This window comes from Numida meleagris, chromosome 20 (genome assembly GCF_002078875.1).
Source record: "Numida meleagris isolate 19003 breed g44 Domestic line chromosome 20, NumMel1.0, whole genome shotgun sequence".
Classification (NCBI taxonomy): Eukaryota; Metazoa; Chordata; class Aves; order Galliformes; family Numididae; genus Numida; species Numida meleagris.
This window is the reverse complement of record NC_034428.1, coordinates 4,082,470-4,110,148: the sequence shown is the minus strand read 5'-3', so window position 1 is coordinate 4,110,148 and position 27,679 is coordinate 4,082,470. Positions and strand designations below refer to the sequence as shown.

The following is a 27,679-nucleotide window of genomic DNA, read 5'->3' as shown; positions in this document are numbered from 1 at the left end:
CGGGCGGACCCCGTGCGGGAACCGCAACGCGGCCCCGGGGGCGGCGCGCACCGCGCTGGTCGAACTCGCCCGGAGCGCCGTCCCGCACCGCCCCGCACCTGCGGCCCCGCCAACTTCCCGGAGCCGCTCGGCCCCTCCGCGCCCGAAGTTGAGCGCTGCGTTTCTCCCCTCGATCGATGCGCTCGCTGCCGGCGCCGGAGAAGCGCTGCGCGGAGCCTTCGGAGTTCCCCTCGCAGTTGCGGGAGCGCGGCTCGGCGCCCACCGCCCCTTTATTGATGCGCCGCCGCCGCCCGAAAGGTGGTGGGGAAGAGTTTATGGGGGAATATTGTCCAACTTCGGTAATCAAGTTTCCAGATCTTATGCCTCCTGTTTAATTTATTAGACTAGTTATTTATTCTGTTGATGATAATCTGTTGCTGGTTTCTATGGAGATGTTAAACTGATCTCTTTCAGAAATCAAACTCCATATGCACTAAAACGTTTAAAGGAGCAGCGTCCCCTTTTGTTTGCAGACTTTGTACCTTTCGAGAGCTTTTATTGGGCTCCCGTATATTTTATATATTGAAGTCTGAAGTTGAAGCTTTGTGCGAGACAGAGCTTATTATGGCCAACAGAAAGTCGAGGCTTTGATCCTTTTTTTTTGCATCATCATTTAAAACAGATCATTTTTCCTCCCTCATCACACGAGATAGCAGAACCCTTTCAAGATCAAAGCGTCCGGCTAAAAACTATTGTTTAAAAAAAAAAAAACACCAGAAAAAGAGCCTGGTAAATTAGGGGGATGTTTCCTTAATCTGCTTATTTTGTTCTAAAGGGTTTTTTAGCGGTGAAAACAACAACAACAACAACAGCAACAGAAACTTGTGGCGACTATATTGTTATTTTTATACCTCCCAAGTCTTTGTAATGTTAAAATAAGTTCAAAGTCAAATATCTCTGAAGATAAAGCGCTTGTTAGGGTGCTTTTATTACTTGGTTGCTAAATGGGGAAGGTCAGAATCCAGAAAGCGATCGCATTGGGGGGGGGGGGGTTAATAGTCTTTGTCTCATCTTAATGAGAGAGAAATCTAAAAAAAAAAAACCATCTTCCCCGCGACGTTATTTTCGCGAGCCCCCTGCGCCCGGCTCCCTTTGGCTTTCGGGTTGGCTTCCCCCTCGCGTGGCTCCGTGCGCTTGGCTGGAACAGCGCTTCATGAAAAGTCATGGAGCTGGGGGAGAAGGAGCGCGCTGCGGTCGCGCTGGGGCTGGGCGAGGTGCTGTGGGTGCTGTGCGCCCCGTGGGGCTTTGGCTGCTGCTCTGGAGCCAAGTTGGAGGGCTGGGAAGAAAAGCCCGCGGCGTGATGCGCCGTGAGCACGGCCCCCGGCCGGACTTGGTGCTCGTGCACCTCCAGAACGGTGCCACTGCCTTGGCCAGGGGTGGTTTTCCTGTCTGCACGCTTCTGCACCCCTCTTAAAAATAAAGGGATGATCCCGGGGGAGACGGTGCCCGCAGCCCTCCTAACTCGCCTGTGTTTGCGCGTGTGTGCGTGCATGTATTTTACATATGGCCATGTGTGCGTAGGGCACCCAGGTGGGAGATGAGCTGTCCATGCCGGACTTTCTCTTTTATTTTCCTCCTTCATTTTTCTCTCTCTTTTTTTTTTTTTCTCGTGATTCTGAACGTGGCGGATCATTTAAATGTATTTATTTTCTAATCTTCTATTTATTGGTTTGATTTGAACTGCAAGCGGAATTGACTCTGAAAAGTAAAAAGAGGAGGGGGGGAAAAAAAGGAAACACTATGGCTTTAAACTCAGGAGTTTGCATATTCTCCTTGTATCTTTCCCCTTTGCTAATTATTGTGTTGTTTTCAGAGCAAATATGTCATATCCATGGCGACCAGGCAGGTTTATTGTCTTTCAGAAGCAATAGCTCACATAAGTAATTAATGACTTCTTTTTTTTTCCTCTGGCTTAGGTTAAACAGATCATTCAAGGAAAGTCATATCTCTCTCTCCCTCTCCCTCTTTTTTTTTTTTAGCCCAGTGACATAAGAACATGAGTTAGAACAAGAAAATACTTTAACCGAGAAGTCAACAGCTTATTTTTCCTCATTTCTTTTTAAAAGCTCCAAGTGTCAGCTTTCCGCACACATGACGTTGTCATTCTCGCAGTTTCAGAGCGGAGCCCTGAGCAGGGCAGAGCCCCGAGCCGCGGCTGGTGGCAGCGCGGGGCAGCGCGGGGGCATTGTTCTGCTGGGGGGGTCCGCCAGCTCCTGGGAAAACACGCGCAGCCCTCACTCTTCCCCCCCCCCCCACCCCTCCCCCCCTTTTTCTATCTGCGTGAAAATCAGTGTTAAAATAAAGGTGTGTTTTTGTATCTTACAGATTGCAATTCAAACAGTTTCCAGGAAAGAATTAGTAATTCATTTTTATATACGGCGTATATACACACACGCTTGAGCTCCACCCAAAACAATCAAGCTAGCTGGAAAAAAAAAAAAAAAAAAAAAAAAAACTTATTTCCTTTTTCTTTTCAAGCCCAAGCAAACTTGCCCGGTGACTTTGCAGAGCTCCCTGCAGATCGCCCTGTCCTGCCAGCAGCCTGCAGCCGCCCGCCCCGCTCCCCATGGCAGCAGCTCTGCTCCCTGCCCGGCCGGAGCTGCCTCCCGCTGAGCTGGGGGCTCTCCCCCCGGCCCCTCAGCCCTCTTTGCTTTTGCTCATTTCATTTTCAGAAGGATTCCTACGTGGTCCAGCTCCATACATTCCTCGGGAGATAAGGGAGCGGTGCCCTTCCATAAACAAAAGCTTTTAGTTGTGGAAAAAAAAACCCAAACAAACCCCAGCCCATCTGAGTGAAGCAGGTACCATAAACGAGCGCTGTAATGATTCTGTATTCCGCAACGCTGCTACTTTAACTTTTGAAATCTGTTTCCTCTCTGGTTTGTAACGTTAATCAAAGAGCCGCTTCCTTCCCATTTTTTTTTCCACAGGCTGGGGCTAATTAGAACCACGCGAATCCCGTTTTGTAAATTCCATGTGGCTGTTCCTTTAGGTTCTGGGAAGGCGGATGCCTCGCGTTCAGCCCGGCCGGGCGCTCGTGGGGTGATCGCTACCGATGCTCCCATCTCCCAGGGCCGCTGGTGGTTTGTGCCATCCACCCCACGCAGAGCTGGGGCTGCACGCGTGGAGGGAGCAGGCGGCGCGAGGTGAGAGCAGGGAAGGCCGAGGAGGAGAGGGGTTTTGTGATGGAGTTTCCAAAGAGCGACAGAGAAACGCAAAGTGACGCGAAGCTGAGGCTTCAGCGAGTTGGTAATTGAGCCCTTAACCTCCTGATGTCTATATCAGAAAAGCAGAGCCTAGCAGAGGGAGACAAAGCATAAAAGCAAATACTGGCTGGGGGAAGCTGGGGAGATGACAGAGATGCTGAAGAACACTTCAGGATACGGGTAGATCTCGACACTGCGTTTCCTTCGGTGCCGTTTTTCCCCGTGGCGGAACGCAGCGGGTTTGAAGGTGGCTTTAGGAGAGCCCTGGCATGCCAGGAGCCTGGCCGGGGGCAGCTCTTCCCCGTCCCTTCTGCTTTGGAAGAGCGGAGCAGCGTTCTTAGAATCGCGGTGGGACGCGGGATGGCCGCACGCCGGGAGCCCCAGGTTGGGCCGAGCTGCAGGAATGCGGCTCCCAGCACCGCGGGACCGCGCTGCCTGTGCCTAAATTGGGCACCGGGGGCTCGCGGGAGGGCCTGAAAGTTAACTTGTGGTGCGTAGGACTGCGGCTTCAAAGGAAAGCAAGAGCGCGTCGTAAATTTTGCTAAAATTAATCAACCGTTTAAGAGCTCCACGTTAACGAGGTTTTCCAGGCAAGCAGCTTGCTTCTCCTCTTCGTCGTTGTCGTTCGGCGTCCAAAAGGGTTGGAGTAGAGGGGGGAGAACGCAAGCGAGAAGGGGAGGGGGTGGAATTTGAGTGGAAATAATAAAAACAAAAAAGGCTGGATTTGTGGAATATAAATCCTCACATGTCCTTGATCCATATTGTCAAGTTTTTTTTTTTTTTTTTTTTTTTTGGTCGGATTTGTCCTGTGTGCCTTTGACGGAAAAGGCACGTAGAGAGAGAGCGAGCGGCAGAGGGGGAGAGAGAGAGACGTGTCACTGCTTTGGAGCTCATTATCATTCTTAATAAGTCTTAAGGAATAAAGAGGAGCATTGAGTGTAAATGCTGGGTAATCCTAACACTCCTCAAGGTGAGAGGAGTCTCGAGGACACAGAGAAAGAGAGTGTGGAGGAGGGGGCTCGGCGGGAGCGGGGATGGAGGCGGCTGGAGGGGAAGGGGCTCTGGTGTAGGGCTGCAGGGCCCGGGCTGGGAAAGTTGTCCGCAAGTTGGCGTCCGGACAGGGCCTCAGCGGGACGTGGGCCCGCGCGTCGCCGGCGCTTGGCTGCGGGCACGAGGTGCTCCCCGCGCTGGGGTCCTGCGCCTCAGTGTCCGCCTGGGGCCGGGAGCCGCGCGCCCTGCGCTCCCCGACCTGGCCGTGCCTCCCGCAGCTCTGCTCTCCCGCATCCCCAGGCTCGGGCCGCGCATCCCGCGGGCTCGGGCGGACACTAGGTGGCTGCGTGCGAGGCTCCGCTCGCTCCGGCTGCTGGTGGGCTCCTGCTTCCAGCTCAGGCTGGCGGCAAAACGCGGAGATGCCTTCGGGCCGTGCGGTGGATTCGGCCGTCGAGCCGCGTGCCCGGCAGCTCCTCCGTGCCCTCCCCAGGGCCGCCTGCGGCTCGTGGAGCGTTCTCCTCCCGCAGCGTGCTCAGCCCGTAGCTCCTGGCCAGCGCTGAGCGTTACCTTTCTTACGAGGCTCCGCGTCCCTCGGAGCAGGTGGAAAGGGGCTGTGATCAGCTGGCATGAAGGAGAAGCCGAATGCAATGAATGGAAGCCTTGCTAAACGCTGATTTTCTGGGTCCAGGTGCTTGGCTTCAAGGTTAAGTGTTACACTGGTAATATTATTAGGTATTAAGTTATTACTAATAGAACTGCGGGGCTTGCCTGTACTTGGCAGTGAACCACTGAGAAACTGCATTAGGGCTGAGTTCATCCCGGTTCCTCGGCCCTGTGCTGGGAGTGCAGAGGGTTTTCTCTCCTATTTTCGTTCCGCCACCGGTGACGCTGTTTGGAAATAAAATAGGTTGCTTCCAAATCGGGAGCCATAGGGCCTGTCATCTCGATGACAATGCAAGAAGTCACCTCGGAGTGGGTCTGTGAGGCTGCTCCGGATCCTTCCGCCTGCACGGGGCTGGGCCCAGGGCTGGGTGCGGCGTGTGCCAGCAGCCAGGCACAGAGGGAGGGGGCTGCTGGGCACTGTGGCTTCTAAAGAGGCTTTTGGTTTTGGGCACCGTCCTCAAAGGGCAGCATCCTCAAAGCCCCTTGGTGTGTGAGGAGTATTTGGACCTTGGGAAGGGTCCTGTTTGGGATGTGTACTAAATGTGTCGTGCGATGCCACGCAGAGTGGAAGTCGACATGGAACAAAAGCTGAGTGCTGCTGGGATGGGAGGCAGCAGCATTTCCTGATGGCACGGAACAGCTCTCTCCTGATGGTTCTGTTCCCAGCTCTCTCCGGCCCGGCCCCGCGCTGCACAGCATCGCACTGTGTGCGCTGGCAGCCCCGCTCCCAGTGCCACTGTTTGCAAAGCGTCCTCCCGTAGGGCTGCCGGTGCCGAGCCCTCCCTCCGCCAGCCCAGCTTCGCACCGGGGCACCGTCCTTTCACACTGGTGAGCCAGCAGAATCTCTCCCAGGGGTTACTGCAACCTCTCAGCAGCGATTTGCAAACAGGCGCTTGGAGATAAAGTGTTGGTGCCGAGCGAAGGGCCAGTAGGGCAGATATGAAACGCGGCCGGTGTATGAAAGGAAGGTGTATGAAATGCAGCCTGCATCTCCCATTTCACTGCGCTATGCCAAAACACACAGTTTCTTATTTCAGTCACTGTGATCTTTCAAGGAGGTTAATTTCCATGACGAACTCCGGGCCACGTGCTCGGAGGATTTATCTAATTAGACTGACACTTTTCTTTTTTAAAGAAGAAAATTAAGCTGCACCTTGGAGGACTTAAGTATTTTAACCTGTGGGAGCGGCAGCAGGCAGGGCAGGGAGAGGGGACATTTCTCCTTTTCCAGTTTCCCATTTAAGACTTCACTGCAGGTCCCCGTTCACTTAATTCTCTTACGTGGTGGCCGGATGCATCTCTGGCACTGCGGGGCCGTCCTTGCCTGGGATGTGCTCACACAGAGTCCCAGGAGAGCCCCTGGCCCTTCATCCAGCCCAGCTGTGGTTGGCTTCTGTCTGGGATTCCTGCTAAAAAGGCCATTCGGGTGAGAACTGGGACCGTGTTGTAATGAAAACAGAGGATTTTAGGCTGAGGCTGTCAGATGCGGGCAAGCCCCGTGCCTTCCCCTGAGCAGCCAGCTCACGCTGCAGCACAGTGCGTGGTGCCGGGTTTGTTCCCATCAGAGTCCTGCTGCGTGCACTGCTGCTTGTGGGTCCCGTGCAGAGTGCTCCAGCAGTGACACTGCTCCAGCTGCAGAGAGCCCAGGGAGGTCTGTGCAGGGCGCTGTGCTTTGTGCACCGAACGCAATGCAGACCACGTGTGCTCGGAGCACAGCAGTGTTACGGGGTGCGAGCACAGGTAAGGATTGAGGCGAGCATCCGTGCACGAGGTGCCAGCAGTGATAGCAGCCTGGTGATATTTGCAGCCTTTGGAGCTGTTCACGCTGCAGCACTGCAAAGAGCGAGGAAAATGCAACAGCCCTGTCCCTGGAGCTGGTCACTGGTATGCTGGGGAGTCCGTAGTGGGCTGAGCCTGAGCTTCCATTGCAATTTGTCTTTGATGAGGAAAGGAACAAAAATAGATGTTTCCTGTCCTGCCTTCCCCCCCGCCTCGTAATGCAAAAACAAAAGGGAAAGAAAAATAATAAAACCTGCCAGGCGCTCAGAGGTCTAACCAATAAGAGCCCTGTCGGCTGGGGAGCGATCGTTCTGGCTTGGTCAGCCATCCCTAACAAGTTACGGGTTGTATAAACTCCCAGCTTACAGCTGTGAATTTACTCAGTTTTGAATGCAGCCACAAGCTGGCTCAGCAGGATCTGAAGCCGTCTGCTCCAGTGGCCATGGTATGCCTGAAATTCCCAACTTCGGGGGGCCCAGCTATGGCCATGGAACCGCACAGTGCCGGGTGCTGGGCTGCACCGGGCGTACTCCAACTGTCCCCTGCACGGAACGGCTCTTGCCACTGTAAGCTGCCGTGCTAATTTGTCCTCTCTGATTTAGCTCCTGTGCACTGGGTGGATGCCTCAGCTCAAGACGAGGAGCGTGGCTGGAGGGAGCCCTGCAACCTGTGCAGAAGCCCACTGCAGTAGCAGCAGCTGCGTGGAGCTTTGCAGAACTTGGTCTGGGCTGGAGGAGCGGGTGTTGGCGTGAGCGACTGCGAGCAGCAGCCTGGCTCCGGCTTGGGGTTGTTGCTGCAGAAGGCTCCGAGCTCGGAGGAGCTCTGGTGTTGCAATGTTGGATGCTCCTAGAGAGTTGAACTTTTGGCTTGTCGGCCTGGAATCCCTCTGCAAACAGAAGCATGTTATTTGCTTCATAATTTGAAAGGGAATTTAGCCCAGTAACACAATGAAATCTTGATAAACCTCTTAAATGTTAAGGAATTGGGCAGTTCACAGCAGCTGGGCAGAGGCAGTCTGGGGACGTGCACTGTGCCTGCGCCGTCCTCACCAAAGATGCGTGTCACTGTGGTTTTGATGGGGAAGCATTTTGTCCAAGACAAACCCTTTTGTCTCGGAACGACACTTCCTACGCCCAGATGGGCTCAAGGGGATGTGAGTGGAAGGTGCAGAGGGTTCCTCTCCGTCTTCCTCCTTTCCCCCGCGGAGCTGCGCTGCTCTGGCTCCCGAAGGGTTAAGGTGACTCATGCCCCTCTGGAAGCTCCGCTGGCAGAGGCTTCATCCCAGCCTCTAATTGGCTGTGTTTGCTCTGCACTTTCTCGCTCTGGTTTTGATGAAAACATTTAACCGGGAGCTGAGTGTGCGGAGGCTCCCAGCTGACAGCCGCCGCGCTGCCTGCACCGCCTTGTCCTTGCTGTGTAAATTCAGCTGCCTGCTTTGGGCTGCCAGGGAGGACGAGTGCACGCGGCGTTGCTGCCCCTTGGCTGCGCTCCTCTGCTGCTTCCACTGCCCCAGCCTTGGTCCTCAGTGAGCAGTGGGGCGGCGGGGTGAGGCCAGGGGCGGTGCTGGACCAGTGGCTGCCATCCCTGGGGCTTCCTCCCTGGGCTCTGGGCCATCAAGCAGAGGTGAAGCGCTGCACTCTGTTCCGTGGGGGTGACCTGCTCATTCCTCTTTTATTCCGGCCGTGTCAAGTAATAAACTGCTAATCTCTAGGCTCTTCTAATGAGTTTCGTCCTGCAACATCTTGGCCAGTTTTGATTTTTGCCGCACGAGTGGCGGAGAAGTTACCACGTCTTCGTGGAGACCGTCCTGAGAGCGGGCATGTCCGAGCTGCTCCGCTCCTGCTCTGCAGAACCCGTGGGCAGAGCCATGCTGAAACAGCCCTGGGGGTGATGCCAGGTTATCAGTGTTGCTGCTGGAAAACGCATTCAAATTTCTGCCCAAACAGGAGATTGTGACATGCAAGAAATTCATCTGAGCCTGCTGGGGCTGCCACCGCGCTGATATTTCTTTATGTTGCTTTTCTTATCTCTGGTGATCTACCCTATGAGCAGCAAAACAAATCCAGATGGGAAAATGTATAAACCAGAAATTCTGGATTCTCCGTTCCTGGAAAAGCATGGTTCCTTGTTCTCAGCCGCCTCCGTGTGTCATGGGGTCTGCCATGAAATGATGCCAGAGCTGTTGAAAGAGGCCAGGGCTGCTCCAGAAGCAAAGCGGCAGTGCAACAAGCGCGGTCCCAAAGGGACGTGGTGGGAGGGTTGGCCAACACGTGGACACTTGTCCTCTTGGGACTCACCCGAGGACCTCGCTCCACATGGAGCTGAGCCGAGGGAAGCTTTCTGCCTCTTCCCTGACCCTGAGCATTGATAGTCTGGAACCAAATGCACGTGTCTCATTAAAAACAAAAGGAGCCGGCCAGGCTCCCGCTCCGCACAACGTGTGTCTGTTATCAGCCCAGAGAAAGGGGAGCGAACAGGTGTAGGATAACAGCGCAACTGAGAGAGACCAAAGTGCATCATAAAATAAACAAACAGCGGCTCTCCAGCTCCCCCAAATGTACCATTGAGTTGCAGGGTCTGCAGCGTGCTTTTGAACGGGCTCTCAGCAAGTGGCTGCTTGGGGCCCCGTGCAATCTGTGCACGGTCAGCGCCGGCGGTGCCCGCAGCTGTGCCAGCTCCTGGCCCGGTGTGGGCAGGGCAGGCTGCGTGGGGCACTCCGGGGCTGCCTGGGGACATCTGGGCCTTCTCTTGTGGTAATGAGGATGGTAACTGTCTTTACGGTGACCTTTCCAACCTCTGCAGGCTGCAGGGAGGAGCGTGTCCGCCCTCCTCTGTGTTACGGTCTTTCATCAGGAGATTTCTTAGGTGATGAGATTGGTACCAGGATTTTATTTGATTTTCTGCTGTTGCCCCTTGTGCTCTGGGCTGGCGGGGCTGGCAGCGGTACTGGCATTTTCATTGCATTTAGCGAAGCAGCAGCTTGGCTTCCCTTACCCCCTCGGCCGCCAGCGCCTTAGTATCTTAGCGTGACTCAGCTGCTGGAATTATGCTTACCCAACAATACCTTTTGTCCTTTGCCCAAAACTCCTGGCCAAGAAAAAGGGTAAAAAAAAAAAAAGGAGGGGGGAGAAAAGAAAGAAAAGATAAAATTCTGCATTTGGTTGTCCTTTCATCACAGGTGGTGCCAGTTGGTTTTTGCTTTATTTGTACAGGGTGGGGAGAAAAAAAGAAAACAAGGTGGAACTCAGACAAGGCCCAGGAAATGTTTGAGCCTGACAACAAACTTCCTTTTGTTCAGGGGAGCAGGGGGAAGAGAACAGAAAAAAGGAGCAGAAGAGCAGCTGAAACCGACCTCAGCCCTGCGCTCCTGGGCAGCTTTCTTCTTCCTACTCGTTATTGTTTGAGGTTTTTGTTTTGATCAGGCGTCTCGTGATAATTTTGTTTGCACTGGAGCCTTTGTGTGCTGCTTTCTGCAAGGTGGATGGAGGAAAGGTTTCCTGGGGACACATTTGCCCTTTGCAGGGGGGCACTTACCATTTGGTCTGGGGTTGTGCAGTTGGCCGATGCTTTGCGTGGTCCTTCCCCTCCAGTCATCCTGAAGGATGGAAAGGAGGTTGAAGGACGTGTGCTCTGGAGGGCCAGATGAGCTGTTCAGAGCACAGACATGCAAGTCGTGGATTGGAAGGCGGAAACAGAAGGTTCTGTTGATGAGAAAAGGAAGACGGCTTTGGAGGCAGCTGGCGGGGATACTGCCAAGAAGACTCCGGAGTGCCACGAAGTGCTAGGAAACGGACCTCCTGGTCGCAGGAAGATTCTGAGCAGCTTCTTGTTGGCCTGAAATCTCTGCTGTATCACCTGCAGTGATGTTCTTTCAAAGGGAGAATTGGGAATCCTGGGGCAGCTGCCTAGGAGGCACTAGAAATTGAAGTGGCCTTCGTGCTACATGGGTTAAAAGGGGTTCCTGCAGAGCGGGGTCCAGCAGGGAGGTTGCAGCCAGCCCAGGGCTGCTTGCTCTGGGTACCTTGGGGCTCTTCTTGAGGTGCTGCCTGCTGCCTTCTCAAATTGCCCTTTCCTCCTCCTTGGCTGTGTGCAGTGTTGCAGTGGTCCTGTAGCACTGGAACATCTGGGATGAAAGGCTGCAGAGTTTTCCCTTGGCCTGGCTAGTAAGATCCCACACGGTGCTTGGTGCAGCTTGCTTGGGCACCGCTTGGCGCTGTTGGGGTGTCACCGTGGGGCAGGCACTGGCTGCGGTGGGTGGGGGGAGGTGGGCAGCCTTCAGCACAGGGAAGGGAAAAGCACAGAGATCTGTTGTCACTGCACGCAGCTGGCCCTGTGCTGATGATGCTGCGCTTCCCGGTTGTGTCTCACCCACGTCTTGCCTTTCTTTTGGTAATGGCCAACCTCACTGACGTGCTAGTGTGTTAGGTGAAAAAAATACAAAAATGCTTTCTCTTGGTGCCGGGGAAGTGGATTCCCTGTATTGCGTTTGCATCCTTAGCATCCTTTCTTCTTGCTGAGTTTGCTCAGCCCGCCCTGGGCTGGTGGGTTGGTGGTTGGACTGGGTGGTCTCGGTGGTCTTCTCCAACCTCAGTGATTCTGTGGTGCTGTGACTCTTCTTGAAGGCAGTAGTGAGCAGCGTGGAGCTGCAGGGCGCAATCCCAGTTAGGTGACCAGGATCCCGGTTAAGTGACCCCAGAGCAAAGCCACATCTGCAAGTCCCAGCTGGGAGCTAGAACTCCTCCATACAAAGTACGCTCTTCAGATTTACACTGAGAGTCAGGCCGTGGTCCTCAGCCTTTACCTTAGTTTTTGCATCTGTACGACGGAGGTAATAAAACTTGCCTGCACCGCCGCTCGGAGCTGAGAATGAAGGGATGTTTCCCAGTGCCAGATGAAAGGCAGCTATGGAACACGAGCAGTATTTTTGCAGTTATTCTGTTGGCCTGGAGTTGAGCTGGAGCCTGATGGAGGGCGGTGAGCGCTGCTCCGGGGAGTGGGGCCGGGGGTCCCGGGGGAGGAGGTGGCAATGGGAGCGGCGGTGGCGGGTGAGCGGCGTTGTGCTGCTGCTCCACGCACTGCAACGACTGTGGGGAGCGATTTCAAAGCCACCACTATGGAGATTAAGGGGATGAGAATGTAAATCTCAAGTAAAAAGGTAATTGAATGTAATAGCAAACACTGCTCGGTCTATGTTAATTTTAGCTCTTCCCCTGGATACAAGGCGCTGTATTAGTGTTTTATTACCATTTTGTTTGCACTAATAAAATAGTAAAATTTATTTCAAGGAAGTTGAAGGATGGTTTTACAATGCAAATTTGAAGAAATTGGACTTTTCATTTACGCCACTGCTATTTTAAACCCTGAAGGGTGTAAATTAGCCTCCTTTGCCTGGGTGAAATCCACCGCTTCCACGAGCAGGGGGAGGATTTGATGTGGGGGAGAAGAGGACAAAACCAAATCATCTGAATATTTCAGAGAGACGGAGATGTCTGATAGAAGAGAGAGGGAGCTGCTGCCTGGGACCACTGGGAGGGCGGGTTGGGCAGGTGGGAGAGCTGCCAGGCAGAGCTTTCTGCTGATGAGCTGCTTTCGTTTTGTGTCCCCAAGGGGCTGAGGATGGCCAGTGGGCACGGGGCAGCGTGCCCCTTGCCGGCTCTGTGCCTCCTGCTGATGGAGGGGTGTCAGTAACCGGAGCCCAGCTGGTGCTGCCAGTGGCGGTGTTCCTAGAAGCAGGGAGCTCCGGGCAGGTTTTGCTTCCCAGCCCAGGGGAGCCCCGCTGCTCCCATTGCCTGCGCTCCTCTCTTCCTCCTGCTTCGCTGTCTCCATCTTCCTGCCATGGCCCAGCCCATCCGGCTCTAACTCACCGCTGAGTCACAGCGCTGCCAGCAGAGGTGCCTCCAGCGCAGAGGCTGGCTCCGTGACCTCTGCCTTCAGCCAAGGCTCCTCTGTGGGGTGACGTGGGCAGGGGTGGCACGGTGTCTGCTCCCTTTCCCCACCGGGAAGTTGTTTATCGTAGCGCTGTTGTGATAGCACTGCTTTGCCACTGCTTGGCCTTGATGTATATGATGATGTAAAGGGCAAAACTAAGAGTGGATCTGGAGAGCCGTGTATGATTCCAAAGGTCCTGTGCTGGCTTGGCTGCCTGCTCCTCGCAGCCAGGCGTCTCTGGGTGCAGAGACATCCAAAGCTCAGCAGCTTTCTTGGACTCGTCCAAGTTTCTGCAGTGGAGCTGAAAATCCCATGGGATAATTTTGAAAACTTCCTTCTCCTGATGCAAACGGGGCTGTACAACAGCCGCTGTAACATCACTGTTCAAATACCAGCGGTCCCATTCTGGTCTTGGGGAAGGCTTTGAGTTACTTGTTTGACCGTGTTCACCCAAGCACATAGCTCAGTCTCCAAGCGACACTAGCATCAAGGGAACCGTCCTTTTCCCATAGGTGAAATCAAGTGTTTTCTGGACCTTGAATGAAGTTTTACCTTCACTCATTGCCCAGCATGGCTCCGCCTCGCAGTTGGTTGCCTTCTGGGGCAAGGTGTGTATTACATGCCCACTCACAGCAGGCTTGTTTGTAGCTGGAGTACGGATTAGGTGGGAAGTCCTCCAAGGACCCTTCGCTTTCTGGTAGCGGACCAGTGGGTACCAGTGGGTACCTGAAGCACTGCTTATTCCTGGGCAGGTTCTGTCCACAGGTATTGGTGATCCTGCTGCCAGCAGTCACACTGCTGTGGGCTGCTCCTGCTGTGAGCTCTAATTGCCAGGCGCTCGTTTGTGGCTGGCCTGCTGGTCTGGCCAAGTGGTACAGAGGGAGCTGGAGAGGAAAAACCAGCTCCGTCTATCTGATCTTGCAGATGGGTAGATCTCCCAGCTCTCCCCTGGATTATGAATATCATCTGTTCGTTGTAGCCTCAAGAGGCCTCTCAGGACAGAAACCACTGTGTGTGAAAGCGGGATGGAGCTTCGACTTGTTGGTATTCACAGGCTGGAGGGCAGCAAACCCGCTGGGAGCTTGGGCCAGGCTCCAGGTCCTGTCTTCTTGCCACTGTGCAACCTCTCTTTAATGAAGCACAGGAGTTGGTGTCGGCTCGTGCAGGCTTGGCACGCGGCACGGAGCTGCTGGCCCGTTGGTGTCAGGCAGCCCTCAGACTCCCTGCCCATCTCCTTCGGTGGATGGGGCAGAGACTGAGCCAAGACTGAGGGTGTTACCAAAGAACGCAGAGACTTATTTTTGGCATTGAAATGGTTTCCTATTCCAGGCGAGTCTGGGGAGCAGCGTGGTTGTGTACCCAAGGATTTAAGCAGTACATTAAGCAGAGGGGTTACAGTCCGGGTGGATTTCAATCAAAAACGATAATTACATCAAATAGCAAGCGGAAATGGAAAAAGAGGATTACTAACCCGACCCTGAACGCTGTTGGCTGCTGAACCTGCTCCATTATTCACACCCCCTCCATTGCCTGAGGTGGGGTGTGTGTTTGTGTGTAGGCAGCAAGGCCCCCCCTCCTTTCCCTGTTTCCTCCATCCGTTCGATGAAGTCAGTCCCTGCGTTGGTATCAGCGCTCGGAGGGAGGCTGGGATTTGCATGACTTGGAGCTGGGACTTTGCAGGGCAGGTTTGGTCTCCCCGTGCGGCTCTTCCTGGCTCCGGGCTGAGCGCGGTGGAGGCAGCGTGGGAATCCCCCGGCCCGCCGGCGTGCTCCTCTCCTGTTTGGGCATCAGGCGGTGGGCTTGGGCTCGTGGCTGGCCATCCTCAGGAGACTGGACAGCTCCGGAGAGGGAATGAAGGTGCATTTGGTGTAGAGTTAGGTTAGTGTTTAAAGCTCTTCTTGCGGTAGTAGAGCCGTCCGGTTCCCTCTGTCCCACTCTCCTGTCCCTCCTTCCCGTCCCTGGCCCTGGTGCCTCCGTAAGCCGTGGCCGAGCGCTGGGATGGCAGTGGCTGTTTGCCAGGCAGGAGGAGCTGTGCATTCACCCTCCGCTTTCCCTGCCTGCTTTCTCAGGTAGCTTTCCACATGCCTAACCCCAGGTTTCACAGCCCAGTCCAGCTCTTGTTCGATGGGATCTCTTCTTCCCCATTGCTGCTACATGGGCGAGATGATGTGCTGGCGCGAGGCCTTCCTTCAAACGACAGGAATGTGCTGCACGTCAGGGTGCAAATCCATTCCCTGTTTGGCGGATTCAGGTGGGGAAGCAACGTGGTCTTAAAAGCCTCCAGTTCTCACGTCGCTTTTCCTTGGAATGCTTTTTGAGGCAAAGTCTTGACTGCCTTCTCCCATGAGCTGGCCTTGCTTGTAGTGCCAAACGAGTGGTGCTTGTGTTTCTGGTCCATGGGGAGGCCCTGGGTTCACCCCACGTGGTGAAGCAGTTACACGGCCCCGTCAGCTCTCTGCGGGTTGTCACATGGGGTTGCTGGCCTTCTTGTTGTGGTCATACAGTTTCTGAGTGTCCCAGGCTCCTGGTGGCACAGGCCTGACTCTGGGAGGGGTGTTCTGTGGGTGCGAGGTGACGCTCTGCTCCGAGAGTTGTTGGCTTTCATAACACAGTATGGTGAAGTGTAAAAAAAAATGCTATTCAAATGTAGGTTTCATTGAAAATAGCTTTATGTAGTATAGAAATACTGTCTTAGTTAAAAGACGAAATCTGTTTTAGCAGATAGAGGAAGGAATAGTATTACTGACTGGGCCAAACTCTCCTTTATTACATAAACGGGGAAAAATCCTTAAAGACAAAACTGTGACTGAGACAATTTTCCATTTCTTTTTCTTGTCCGTTTTTCCGGCCCTCATTTAGAAATTATTTTATACTCCTCTGCAGTGCAGATACAACAGCTGAGGGGGCTAGTTCAAGGAAACCAGAAATAAGAGAAAGAAACGGTGAGAAATAAACTACATCGGATAAAATTCATTTTTATCTAAGGTTTGGTTTTATCACAGAGCATAGAAGATGCAGACGTCCAAAGGCGAGGACAAACTGTGACAGGCTCAGGGGGGCTGGGTTGTCCTGCTGCTGGGAGGGCTGCCCTGCTCCTGAGCTGCGCTGCGCTGCGCCGGCACTCCTGCTCCTGGGTCCCGCTTCCCATCCTCCTGTCCTTATGTAAACTTCAGTCACCTGTCATCAAACGATGCAGTCTCAGCATATATGGAAGAAAAGGGTTGATTTTAAAGGGTGGCATTTGGAAGTCTGGAAAAAGAGAAGTGGAAAGTGGGGCTGTAAGAGAGGAGCAGCTGCGTCTGACCCTCCCAGCTCCAGCTGGAGCCTCCCGAAGCTGCAGGTGATGAGAAATGTGGTAGAGCTGTGTCTGTACTTCTATTTCCAGGAGAAGTATGCCCATGCATGGTCTTTTCTAGCTGCTGCAGGGCACGCTCTGCTCATCCATTGCAGCACCACGGCCCCACAGGCCTGCAGGTGCCGGTGGGGGACGGTGCTTGGTGTTGGGGAGCAGCAGGCGTGGGGCTGCAGGCTGGAGGTGTTGTGCATGGGTTACCAGTTCTATCAGCAGCACGTCCCTTTGTACTGAGAGGAGAGAAATTCCATCCGGCTCTGCTGATTCAGTGGAGTAAAGAGGTGGAATTCATTAGGGAAAAAATGGTTTACGACGCGGCTTTAGTCAGAGGTTCTTCCATTTTAACATCCTGCATTTCTGTGATGGATTGTTTGAAAGACAAAGCGAGCGCTACGGGCTTCTCAGTGTTTTTGTTTTTGGTTTTTTCATTAAAGTTTAATTGCGTGACTTGTTACGTGATGTAACTTCTGGAAGGGCCTGTTGTCGTTGCTTGCAAAATGATTTTTGATTTGTTGCGTTTGAATCTTAGCGCAGGAGCGTTACACCTCCGAGAGGCATTCAGACATGCATATGGAGAGGAAACAGAGATAAATATATATGGGATAGGTTGTGGTTAATGAAAGAAAAGAAGTGAAACTGCTGCGAGAGAAGAATCTCCTTTATTCGAAAGCTCTTCTGCTACATCACCGGGACAGAGACTAAGGGCCCTGAAATTAGTGTAACTGTAATTTATATCTGCCGTAAGGACACTCTGCCTCCTGATCAGTAATGGAGCCCTAAATATAAATGGATCCTCATCTCGCAAACACTCAATATTGTCTTTACTCACACCAGGAGTCAGAGGACAGGTTTGTATGGGGAAAGTGGGGCATTTGCATAAGTAGTGCCAGCATCAAACAGCAGGCTTCGCGCTGCGCAAACGACGACGATCGCGTTAAAATCAGCCTGCTTTAATAGTTTAGAAAAAATACAATGAAAACATTGAAACTGCAATAGATGTTGCTGTTTGTATTGGTATCGATTTCATAATTTGTGTTGTCTTAATCTTGGGTGGGTGAAGATTAAGAATCTCCATGTAGAGGTGTGTGCGCAATAAGCGGGCAGTGTCCTAAGCCGCTTTCCTCTGCCTGGAGACGACGATTGGAGGGCAGAACGTTTCCTCCATAAACCCAACGCCTGGAAAACAAGAGAGGATCTTCAGAAATAAAAATCGAGAAGGGAAAAACGTCCATTAAACAATGGGCTGGCAGAGAAAGCGCTCGCTTTAAACAAGTTTTCCCAACTTTGTTGATGGTGTAAACAGGCAGCAGAGACCTCCCAGCAAACAGTGGCACTGACTTCTTCCCCTGCTGTCCAGGGGGAACCTGGGGCTGAATGAAGGGAGAAAGTGGAAGGCATGTTTGTATTATCTAATCCACAGCCTTCTGCATGTAAAACATTTATACGGTTTAACTTGAGATGTGGCTGTTAAGCTGATAGCCTGTGGGATCCGCAATTATTTTGGCGCAGTTTCACTTAATTAGTAACAAATTTCTGCAAAATCCAAATAAAAATAAGCACTTTGGAGGTGGCTGAGCTTTAAGCGCAAGTCGGCGTGAGGCAGCTTCTCATCCACACCTTTCAGAATCCACGTCTGTGAATTGCTGTGAGGGAAGGAAAAAATAGGGGGGAATTTCCTCTGTAGAGCATTTGAGAGTTAAGGTCAGCGTGTTGGGGAAAGGATGGTAAAAAATGAGCAGTGGTCACCTTCAGCTGTGGTTTGTTTGCAAGACAGCTGAGCCTCATCAGAAGGCAGTTCACTCAGCTGGGGGAAGCAGTTGGAGCTAACGAGGTCCCAGCAAGCAGTGGGGCTGAGTTGCTCCTACCTGTGTGCTGGGGGTTCCTGCTGCCCCTGTTGGTGCTTGGTGGAGGGGCTGTGTTTTTACACTCGGGATGTGATGGGCACGTCCCGGGCTCTGCTTCTGTGCCCCAGGTGTCTCTTTGCTCCTTGGTGCGGGTAAGTACAGGTTTCTGAACAGATGTGTGCTTTTTTTGTGTGTGTGTGTGTGTAGTTCTTTTGGGCTTTGTTGCTGTGTGTGATCTGGACATTAGTGAGGTGTGTTCAGGACTGCTCTCCAGTCTGTGTGCTGGGCAGGTGTGTGTGTGCAGTGCCAGCTGCGGGCCTGACCCGGGAAGAACAGCAACAAGCCAGCAGCCAGACCGAAGGAATAGTCTGTGAGTGTCAGTAGCAGTGTGCCCTTAGAGGATTTTATTCAGCAAAGAAGGGGATAGCCTAGTGGTTAGAGCACAGACAGAAATCTTATCTTCTGCCGGCTCTGGCTGAATCGCTCCGTGTTTGGTCAGGTTTCCTTAACCCCTTGTTGTCCCTGCATCCCTGCAAAGTGAAGAATTCCCCCGTGAAACAGAGCTGTCCCCCGTTGGACTGCAGAGATGGCTGCATCCGCGGTGATTTCAGCTCAGAAACCCGAGGCTGTCCCCGAGTTCCCGTGCAGTTGCTCATTTCTTTTCAGTGAAATAACTCCGGCTTTTAAAACTAGCAAAAGCAATTAGTTCACTCCGGGGACCAATAGGTGGAAACGTGTCATTTTAAAAAATGGATTTGGTGGTGGGGATCTCGGAGGCTTTCTGTTAGCTCGCGGCAGGAATGCTCCGAGCGGTGTCTGCAGGCAGCGGGTACGCGCCGTGCCCGGGGGGAGCCGGAGCGCGCTGAGCGGCGTGCGGGAGAAACGGCCCCGTAATGCAGAGCAGGAGCGAGTCACCAGAATACTGCGTGTGCACTTCTAAAATTGGCCGGGTTAATAAAATGTGCTGATTGCTCCCCGAGGATATCAAGGGACTGGATGATATTAGTAAGGGTCACCGGTTCAGAGCTGGGGCGAGGCAGAGACTGCGACGGGCGCGGTGCATCGCTGTGCGCTCTGCATGGGCGCTGGGTTGTGCAGGGACCCCTCCTGGGGTGCAGCAGGAGGGGCACGCTCGCTGACGCTGCGGTGCTGCTCCCGGCTCTGCGGGGGCCGGCTCCCCTCTGCTGTGTTATGTAGTGAGCGGCAGCCCTTGGAATGAGAGTCGCGCATCCTGCAAGCGGGTCGCCTCGCTTATATATTGGAAGCGAGGTTTAATTGGAATATTGTTGTACTGATTTATTTTTTTTTTTAAGTTGGTTTCTATCTGAGTTTCCCAGAGAAAGGAAAGGTGGAAATACGTGGCTGCTGCTGAGCAGAGGTTACAGGTTCCGAGGCCATCGATCCGTACCTTTCAGCAGGGCTGAGAGCATCGCTGGGGGTGGCGTCACGGCGGTACCCGTGCGGTGCCCCTGGGCTGTGTTGGTGTGAGAAGGGCATGGCCCGGGGACCCCCACCCGCACCAGGGAGCAGAGGCTGCAGGCCCTTAGCCTGTGCCCAGAGTGCTGCTGGGGCGCCCGGTGTCAGCGCTCTGCCTTCAGCAAGCGGGTGGCTCCTGGCCGCGCTCCGCAGCCTCCTGCCCTCTGCACGCGGGAGGGCAGCCTCTGGTCAGGCGCTTGTATTTTTGCTGCCTTAGCTACTGTTATAAATTCCTCACCCTGGCCTTTCGCTTCGGATATTTTTCCTTTGGTCAGTTTTGTTACCTCCGGCTCCCTGCGGACGCGGCAGCTTCAGGCGATGAAATATGCCACAGCCTTTGCAGGGAGGACGGGGACCGCTGCTGGGAATCGGTGCTGCGGGGCTGCCGGGAACAGGATGGGGGCTTTGGCCTTGCACGAGCACCGGGACAGCGGTAGCTGGAGGTGCTTGGGAGTGCCGTGGGATTTGTGCTGTGGGATCCGCACAGCACCGCGATGCGCTCGCTCCTCCCCGCTGCCCACTCAGGGTGTGGGGCTGGTGCAGGTGCCGGGCAGAGGGGCCCTGGCCGGGCGAGCGGGCGCGGAATGCTGCTGGGAGCCAAGGCTCGTCCTGCTGATGTGGCCCTTTCTCCTGCAGCGGATCATAAAATATGGCTCAAATTTTCATTACGGCCTCTATTGATTATCTTTTGGGACAGATGAATTATAGGGAACATTAAATTAGGAAGAAAAAAAAAAAAAAGGGAAATATTTGAATGAGTTGGAGAGGTTGATGCCAGAAAGGCTGACGCACCACTGAGCCTTACCGGCATTTGCCCACGGCACGGCCCTGCCGGGTGCCCCTGGAGCTCAGCTGGGCTGTGGGCAGTGCTTGGCTTTGGGGCAGGATCCTGCCCCGTGCTGCACATCATAAAGCAGCGGTCTGCTGCCCGCAGCTGCCCTCTTCCCCTGCACCAAGAGACACCTCGGTGCCCACGTGAGCCCTGTGCAGAGCTGGCAGTGTCCACCTAGAGCGCTGCTGGTGCCTGCTGTGCGGGCAGGGGCTGATGTGCCAGCTGGGAAATGGGGCTGTGAAACCATCATGTGTTGAATGGGTGTCGAGTGCCTCTGGGCACAGGTGGCTTTGGGGCAGCTTCAGAGCCTGTTGTGGGCTTGGTCAGGGACCAAGCACTGAGATCAGATTTTCACAACGTTGAACCAGAGGAGGGGAGTTGTGTCCCCCCCCCCACACACCCCCTCTGCCCTGCAGACTTTCAGGGTGAGCCTGAGCTGTTCCTGGGGGCTGCCTGTGCTGGATGACCCTTTCCAGGTTGAATGGAGCCCGGTGCTCCTGTGCCAGAGGGGCCTGTGTGCTCTCTGCTTGCTTCTGTGCATCCCAGCAGGGAGGGTGAAACCCCGTCACCCAGACAGCCTTTAACGTTGTCACCGTGCTTTCCTCAGCAGGCAGTGGGCTGTTCTCCCATCTGAGCTGCTCAGAGCACTCTCCCTGCAGCAGGAGGGGCCCAGCACTTGGAAGGAGCCGGACGGCACCGGCCGCCCTGTGCTGCTCTCTGCAGCCACTGCTTCTGCGGAATTCTCTGTTTTCTTTTTGAGGGCTGAGAAGAATGCAGGCAGGGCCCTGTTGGCCGCCCGCCCTCGTGGGGCAGACTGCCCCAACCACGTGCCCGTGCCCGGGGGCTCACGCCGCATGCCCCCACCATTGGGACATGTGCGTGTGCTGCACCGAGGCCCTGTGCTTGCACGCTTCCTCGCAGCTCTGCTGATTGCACAAAGCCATCCGCCAAGCTCTGCCTTCACCTGGGCAAATGCAAAGAGGTGCTGGTGGTTTCCATGGCTGCCCGGCCCGGCTGCCGACACACCCTTTTTGTGTAAGCTGGCTCCCTGGAGTCGATTGTGTTTTGGCAAACAGCTTCATCAACTCCAACAATTAAACCAAAAAGAAGTAAAAAAAAACCAAAAAAAAAAACAACCCAAACCAACAAAACCCACACGTTTCAGAGCCGGGCAGCAGACAGCTCGGAGCAGCCCTGTCCCCATATGGGGGCTGCCCTGACCCCAGCCCCGTTGCTGCACGGCGGCCAGGAGGTGCCCGCGCTGCCCCAGCGAGCGCCGTGGAAAAGGTCACAGCATTCACTGTTCTGTTTTCAGAGCTGCAAACATCCCTCTCTCAGGGAGGGGAGGCTGCACAGATGCCAGCTCTGATTAATTTAAATATTTACCAATCCCATTTTTTTTAATTGTGTATGTTTGCGCTCTGTTTGTGTCCCATAAAATACCTGGTGTTTTGGGCGTACCCTGGTTGCAGGGTGCATGAGATCACACTGAAAAAATGCAGTGAAAAACATTTTCGTGCCACGACACATCAAATAGGATTTTGAATTAAGATGAAGATTTCCCCCCCCCCCCTTTTTTTTTTTTTATCTCTGAAGTTTGGGTGAAAGGCTTTTTGTTTTTTTTTTTCCTTAAGTTCTTTGAGTTAACTTATTTCATTTAACTGAAGCGAAATGGTTGTGGAAATGGCTTTCACGTGTCACTGTGTCAGCCAAGGAAGTTGGCTGCAGGTGGGCACTGCTGTGACAATGAGTGGAGCACATACATCCATGGCACGAGGACTCGTCCCCTTGGGCTGTGGGCCATTGCACCCAGTGCTCTGGGCTGGTGGCAGTGCCCAGCATTGTGAGGCTGTGCCCTGGGGCCGAGCTCCGAGCAGGACCGGTTTGGATGCACTGGACCTCTTTGGCACGGGGTTTTCTGTGTGCTTTTGGCCATAGAGCCCTGTGCTCCTGTGGGAGGGATGTTTTATTTGTGGGTTCCAGCAATGAAAGCGCTGCTGACGTTCTCCCCACCTCTTGGTAATTGTCTCCATGCCCACTGGGTCAGAGTCTGAGCGCACGCAGCCACCTCTGGGAAGACGTGGAGCTGCTCCTGGGCCAAATGGAGCATCTCCAAAGGGAGAGTGGCACCACTGGGACCAAGGACTGTGCCACTCGAGGTGGGCTCGTGCTGGTGGGTTTGGACCTCAGCTCCTGCTTGGCACTGGGGAGGGGAAAGGGAGGAGGGGGAGGTTGGGATCGCTGTGCAGGGTGGGGGAACAGCAGCTGTCCCGGCCTGGGCCCCGACCCCTGACATGGGACCTGTTACTTTTGAGGAATGTAGGGCAGTGGAGGAGGGATGTGTGGATGTGCATGGGGCTGTTGCTTCAGTGTCCCAGGAAAATGCCAGCATGTAGGATGGCGAGGAGCAATAATTACCCCACGCTCTTTGATCACTTATTACTTTTCTATTCCTTCTGCTTCTTGCTGTAATTGTTACAAAATCTCCTGCTTTGGGAGGGGTCCAGGACTCCAGGGCCCAATTGCATCTGCCCTGATTCAGAAAGTGGGTCATGCCGCTTGGTCTGGGAAGAAGATACTCATCTTGCTTAGCATGATATTTATTAGGAGATAGGGAAGGGAATGCAACCGCGCTGTTGCCTAGAAAATTGCTCTGGGGGGATAGCGAAGGACTTGTGAGGGCGGAGCACGGAAAGTTCTTGTGCGCGGTGTGCACGCCTGCTGAAGCCGTGCCGTGCTCCTGTGCTCCGTGGGGCTGCAGCCATGGGGCTGGGGGTGTGGGGGCTGTGGCTGCTGCACATCCGTGGTATTCCTCCTTGGAACAGGCTGCCCAGGGCGGTGGTGGAGTCCCCGTCCCTGAAGGTGTGGCAGTGAGGGACACGGTTACTGAGCACGGTGGGAGTGGGTTGATGGTTGGACCGGATGATCCTAGTGGCCATTTTGAACTTTGATTCTGGGATTGTATGATTCCTTGGGGTGGAGGTGGGAGAAAACCGGCGTCCTAAGGCTGGAGGAACTCACCCTGGGTTCTGTCTGAGGTGGGTGGGAGCTGTAGATGTTCTGCCCACCTGCCCTGCTCGTGGTAGGGGAGCGCAGCGGAGCCTGCCCAGCTGGCTGGGCCTGTGCTGCTGCTTGCCATGAGATCACCCTGGGGATTATCCAAGGAAGAACTGGCAGCTCCGGTACCTCGGAGGGACGGATCCTCAACTCGTGTAAGTTGGCATGACTTCACTGAAGCCGATGAAACTGCACTGATTTTGCAGCGGGTGAGGAGCTGCTCAAGAACCTTCTGAAAGGTGCCAGCAGATGCTGCAGAACAGAACTTTGACGGAGCCTGCTGACGAGCGTGGGGACCTCGGTGCTGTCCTGGCAGTGGGCTGTTTCCTTACGTGTTGGGTGGCCGTGGGCAAAGCCGAGGCATAACAGGGCAAGGAAGGGACCACGTCCTTGCCTGTGGGGCTGGTGGCACCGTGCTCCATGTAGAGTGGGCTGTGCCGTCAGCCTCGCCACTGAGATTGAATTTCTCCCAGCTTGCTGGCGGCTGCCAAGGTGCACCGTGCCAAGGCTGTTTTCCCAGCTTCACGCATCGTTCTTGGGACTATTATGGGATGTGTGAGAGGGTTTGTCCCCACGTGTGCGCAGAGGAGATTGTTTGCTGCACAACGGGCTCCGCGCAGGGATGTGCCGAATTCCCTCCGCGCACTCACATCCGGGGTGGATCTGAAAAGTGCTTTAGCAACTCCCAGTGCAGCCGTTCGGGGCCGGAAGTGAAAAAGGGTTAAAATATCCAGCTGAAACTGCTGTGGGATGTAATTACCTGAGCTGGAGGTGGGCCAGGGCGGCAGGTATCGCGCATCAGCTGCCGGCGGTGGCAGAAGCAGCCGGCTCTGCAGGAGGAGCAGTGATGTGGTTGGTGCTGCCCTGGTGCCTCTTGGCATAACGGCTGTGGATCGCCGTGTTCGTGGCCGTGGTGGTTCTGCATGCACAGCAGCGCTCGTGGGAGCTGCAGTGCTGGGATGGATGGCCCTGCGCTGGCGCTCATTCAAATACTCTGACTTTTCCATTTAAATTAAGAGGGAGAAAAGCTTTTTTTTTTTTTTTTTTTAAATAAAAAAAGGCGAAGGAAAAAAAAAAAAACAACAAAGGAAATTGATTTCCCAAAAATTACACTAAGCCAACATTTGAGGCCTGGCACCCATCCATCTCAGCCAGGAAACTCCGAATTAACCAGTGCGCTCCCACGGCAGCAGGAGGGGCCGGAGCTCTGCGTGCTGGGCGTTGGGCATGGGGAGCGTGGCACGAGCTGCTCTTATGCTCCGGCACAGGGTCAGCAGCTGGGCACAGATCTGACAGGTGATAGTGGCACCCGGCCAGGGCACGTCCCAGCTGGGCATTCCCCGTGGGCTCTGCTGTGGTGGAGCAAGCGCAGGGTGATAGCGCGGGCATCCTGCGAGCTGCTGCTCAGTGCGCTGGAGGACTCACGCCCAGCGCCAAGCTGCAAGCGAGGACAAAGTTGACTTCACCGTTCCCACTTGGACATGGTGCAATGTGGCGTAAATCACCGTGACTGCCAGCATCGGGTCGCATGGATGCAGGAGAGCCCGGATCATGGGTTGAAGCTGGAGCAGAGGCGGCCGCAGCTGGCAGAGCTGCAGGGGCTCGTGCACACCTGCAGCTTCGGGCCCGTGCTGGCAGCGCTGTGCATGTGCAGGGCTGCGTTGTCCTCCCTGGTTTGGAGAAGCCGGGGGCAGGCTCCTGGGAACGCTGTGTGAGCGGGATGGGGTCTGGCCCTGATGCTGCCTGCTTGCTTCTGCTGAGAGCTTTCACAGCTCTGGGGACTGCAGGCAGAGGGCTTCGTGTCGGCTCCGATAGTATCTGCTTTCAGACGCTGGGGGAGGTAGGGATCTGTTAAGGCTGAAAATATTTACAGGTTTTGAAGTTGAAACGCAAACAGGAAAAGCCCTTTAAAAAGTGAGTGTAGTGGATATTCAAAACAGGGATTGCCATGGAAACGCCACAATATTTGCTTAAATTGACACAAAGGTTGCTGGTTACAGGGTGCTGACTCCTTTGGCTCCATTTTCTTTGGCCCGGCACCTATCACAGATTGATCTCGCAACCCTCTTTTGTTTTGCCTCTTTTATTTTTGTCTGATGGAAACTTTTTTTTTTAAAAAAAAAACAAAAAACAAAAAAACCATGACACAAACATCACCCAAATCCTCCTGTCTAGCAGTCCCACCTCCCAGAAGAGTCCAAAGCTCCTGAGCTCCTGTCACATGTCGGAGCTACGGCACGGTTTAAGTTTGGAAGTAAGGTAAAAGTTCTCGTTCTTTCAATCTGTGGATTTATCCATTTCCTCCGATGCAGGAAACGAAAGGGAAGCGTCTCCACTGTGTAGGGAGAGTAGGGAGAGGGGGGAAACCTGTGGCAGAGGTGGAAACACGCATGGAAGAGGGACTTGTGTTGGCTGGCTTTTGGACCGAAATCTGTGAGATTGTGCTTGGTTCCCAACTCTGCCTCGCATTTGCCAAGTGACCTTTGACAAGTCACTTAATTAGCGTGTACCTTGCTAAACTGGAAATCATAATTCTTCCTTTGTCTGGCGTGGTTCTGTCTGTAACGTGCTAGGGGCTGGGGAGCAGAGCGCCGCGGCGGGGCCGTGCGAGGCCGAGCTCCGCGCTGCCCACGAGGAGCGATGCGTCGCGGCCTCACGTGTGCCACGGCGCTGGGCTGGCGGGGGGAAGCTTTCAGTAAGTGGCTTAGCACTGCAGGCTGCCGCTGCCGCTGCTTGACCTGGATTTTTCTCTGGGGAAAGTTGGAGCGCGTGGCCCACCGGGTGGTCCCCTCATGGTCACCCAGGGGCCGGTGCCTCGGTCTCCGAGCTGGTGGCAGCGCAGTTGGGATGGGCACCGGGATGCGATGTCGGGCAGGGTGTGCGGCGCCTTGCCTTGCTGGGTGCTGCGAGCAGCCGAGGGCTGAGATCTGTGGGTGGCTGTGGCATTTGAGGGCAGCGTCATTGCTTGTGTTTGTGATTCACCTGGGCTCTGGTACTGCTCGGTAGGGAATATTCATTTCCTTTTTGAATCTCTCTTCAGGGCGAAGAGACTTCACCAAGTGAAGAGAAGCCATCAAATTCCTCGTCTTCACCTGAGACTGCCTCCGAAACAAAGATCCTGACTTCTCTCCCCGCTTTGTACACTGGAATGGACCTTGAAGCCTGTGACTTCTCAATGCAAGGTACTGACTTCTGATTGATCTCTCTTCTCTGAGTGGTTTTTGACTAGAGTGGTTTTTGCTCTCCAGAGCCTCCACTCGAGTTCCTGGGAAATCTCTGGCCTATGAAGTTTGGAAGAAATACAGTCAGTATTTGGGTCAGAGGTGTATGATGGGTGGGGTTGGTTTGGCTTGAGCTGGCTTACAGGTAGCCCCTGGCCTCGCTGCTTGTTTCTGCATGGACATAGGAGCCCTGACACAGCAACACGCTGGTCCCAGTAACTGCCCCCCTTAGCCAGCGCCTTCCAAACGAGCTGGTGGCAGTGCTAACGATGAGCTGAGCCCTGTTGCTGGGGCGGGCTGCCACAGGAGTCCCCTGGGTAAGTATGGTGTGGGACGGTTTCTGATTGACTTGTCACGCAGAAGAAGAGGAGTTTCAGGACGTCTGTGGTCACGGTGGGAAACTCAGAAGAGTTTTGTGGGGGTGGAACTTCGTTTCTAAAAGCTTTTTTACCTTCTTTACCGCTTGGCTCCTGTTGCAGCTTCTCTACAAAGAAAGGTATGGCAAAGCATGGCTTGGAAGAAAGCAGCTATAGGATAACAATAGAGAATAATGTAACTTTTCCCAATGCTTTGAGGGTCTGGGAGATACCTGGTATCCCAGCGTATGATGTTGTGTCTGATCTAGGTGATTTGTAAGATTGCTTTTCACCCAAAGCATTCTGTGACCTGTAGGGTGGTGGTAATATTAGGGGCTGTCTCCGCGCTGTGTCCATTGTGGATGGTGGTGTCTCATTGAAGATCTTCAACCTAAAGGTGCCCGTGGAGAAGGTGTATCATTGCGTTCCTCTGATTTTGCTGCTGTGCCATAAATGATAGCTGAGCAATGTAGTGTGTCCAGAGCTGCTGTGAGTCACAGATAAGGCTGAGACCTGAGCTGGAAGGATCAGGATGGAGGAGCTGTATTGGCTCAGCAGGAAGGAAGAGGAGAAAAGTCACGAGGCTGAGATGTTGACCTGGGCCTTCACTATCTCTGTCCATCCTGTATGCGACACGGGGGAATTTACTCATGTTCTGAGTGTCCTATCATAAAGAGTAACAGCCGTGATCCTCTAAGGCTCAGCAGGGCTTAGTGCTTGCCACGTGCTCAGAGCCTACAGAACTGAGTGCTTTCAGCAAACCTGCCAGTAAATAAAGTGGGCTGCAGGATGGGATATGGGCGAGTTGTGCCTTTCCACACCTTCCTTGTGCTGAAACTCCTCCAGGGTCTGGCATGCTTTATTTGGACAGCTTGATTTTTGAACTATTAATGTAGAGAAATCTGGCTTTTATCCCTCTGTGAGCCGCTGTAGTGC

The 27,679-nt window shown here is 54.0% G+C and overlaps 1 protein-coding gene across 4 annotated transcripts in view; it reads left to right on the top strand.

Moving 5' to 3' along the window:
- CASZ1 (castor zinc finger 1) overlaps positions 1-27,679 on the top strand; it is a 152,544-nt gene that overhangs the window by 1,015 nt on the left and 123,850 nt on the right. For 2 of the 4 annotated variants that reach the window (XM_021374630.1, XM_021374627.1), the window contains exon 2: positions 26,207-26,348. The gene's annotated coding sequence lies outside the window, so the exon portion shown is untranslated. Of the gene's footprint in view, positions 1-21,741; positions 22,269-24,249; positions 25,426-26,206; positions 26,349-27,679 lie in introns of those variants that run through there. The other 2 variants (XM_021374628.1, XM_021374629.1) reach the window with 2 other exon arrangements.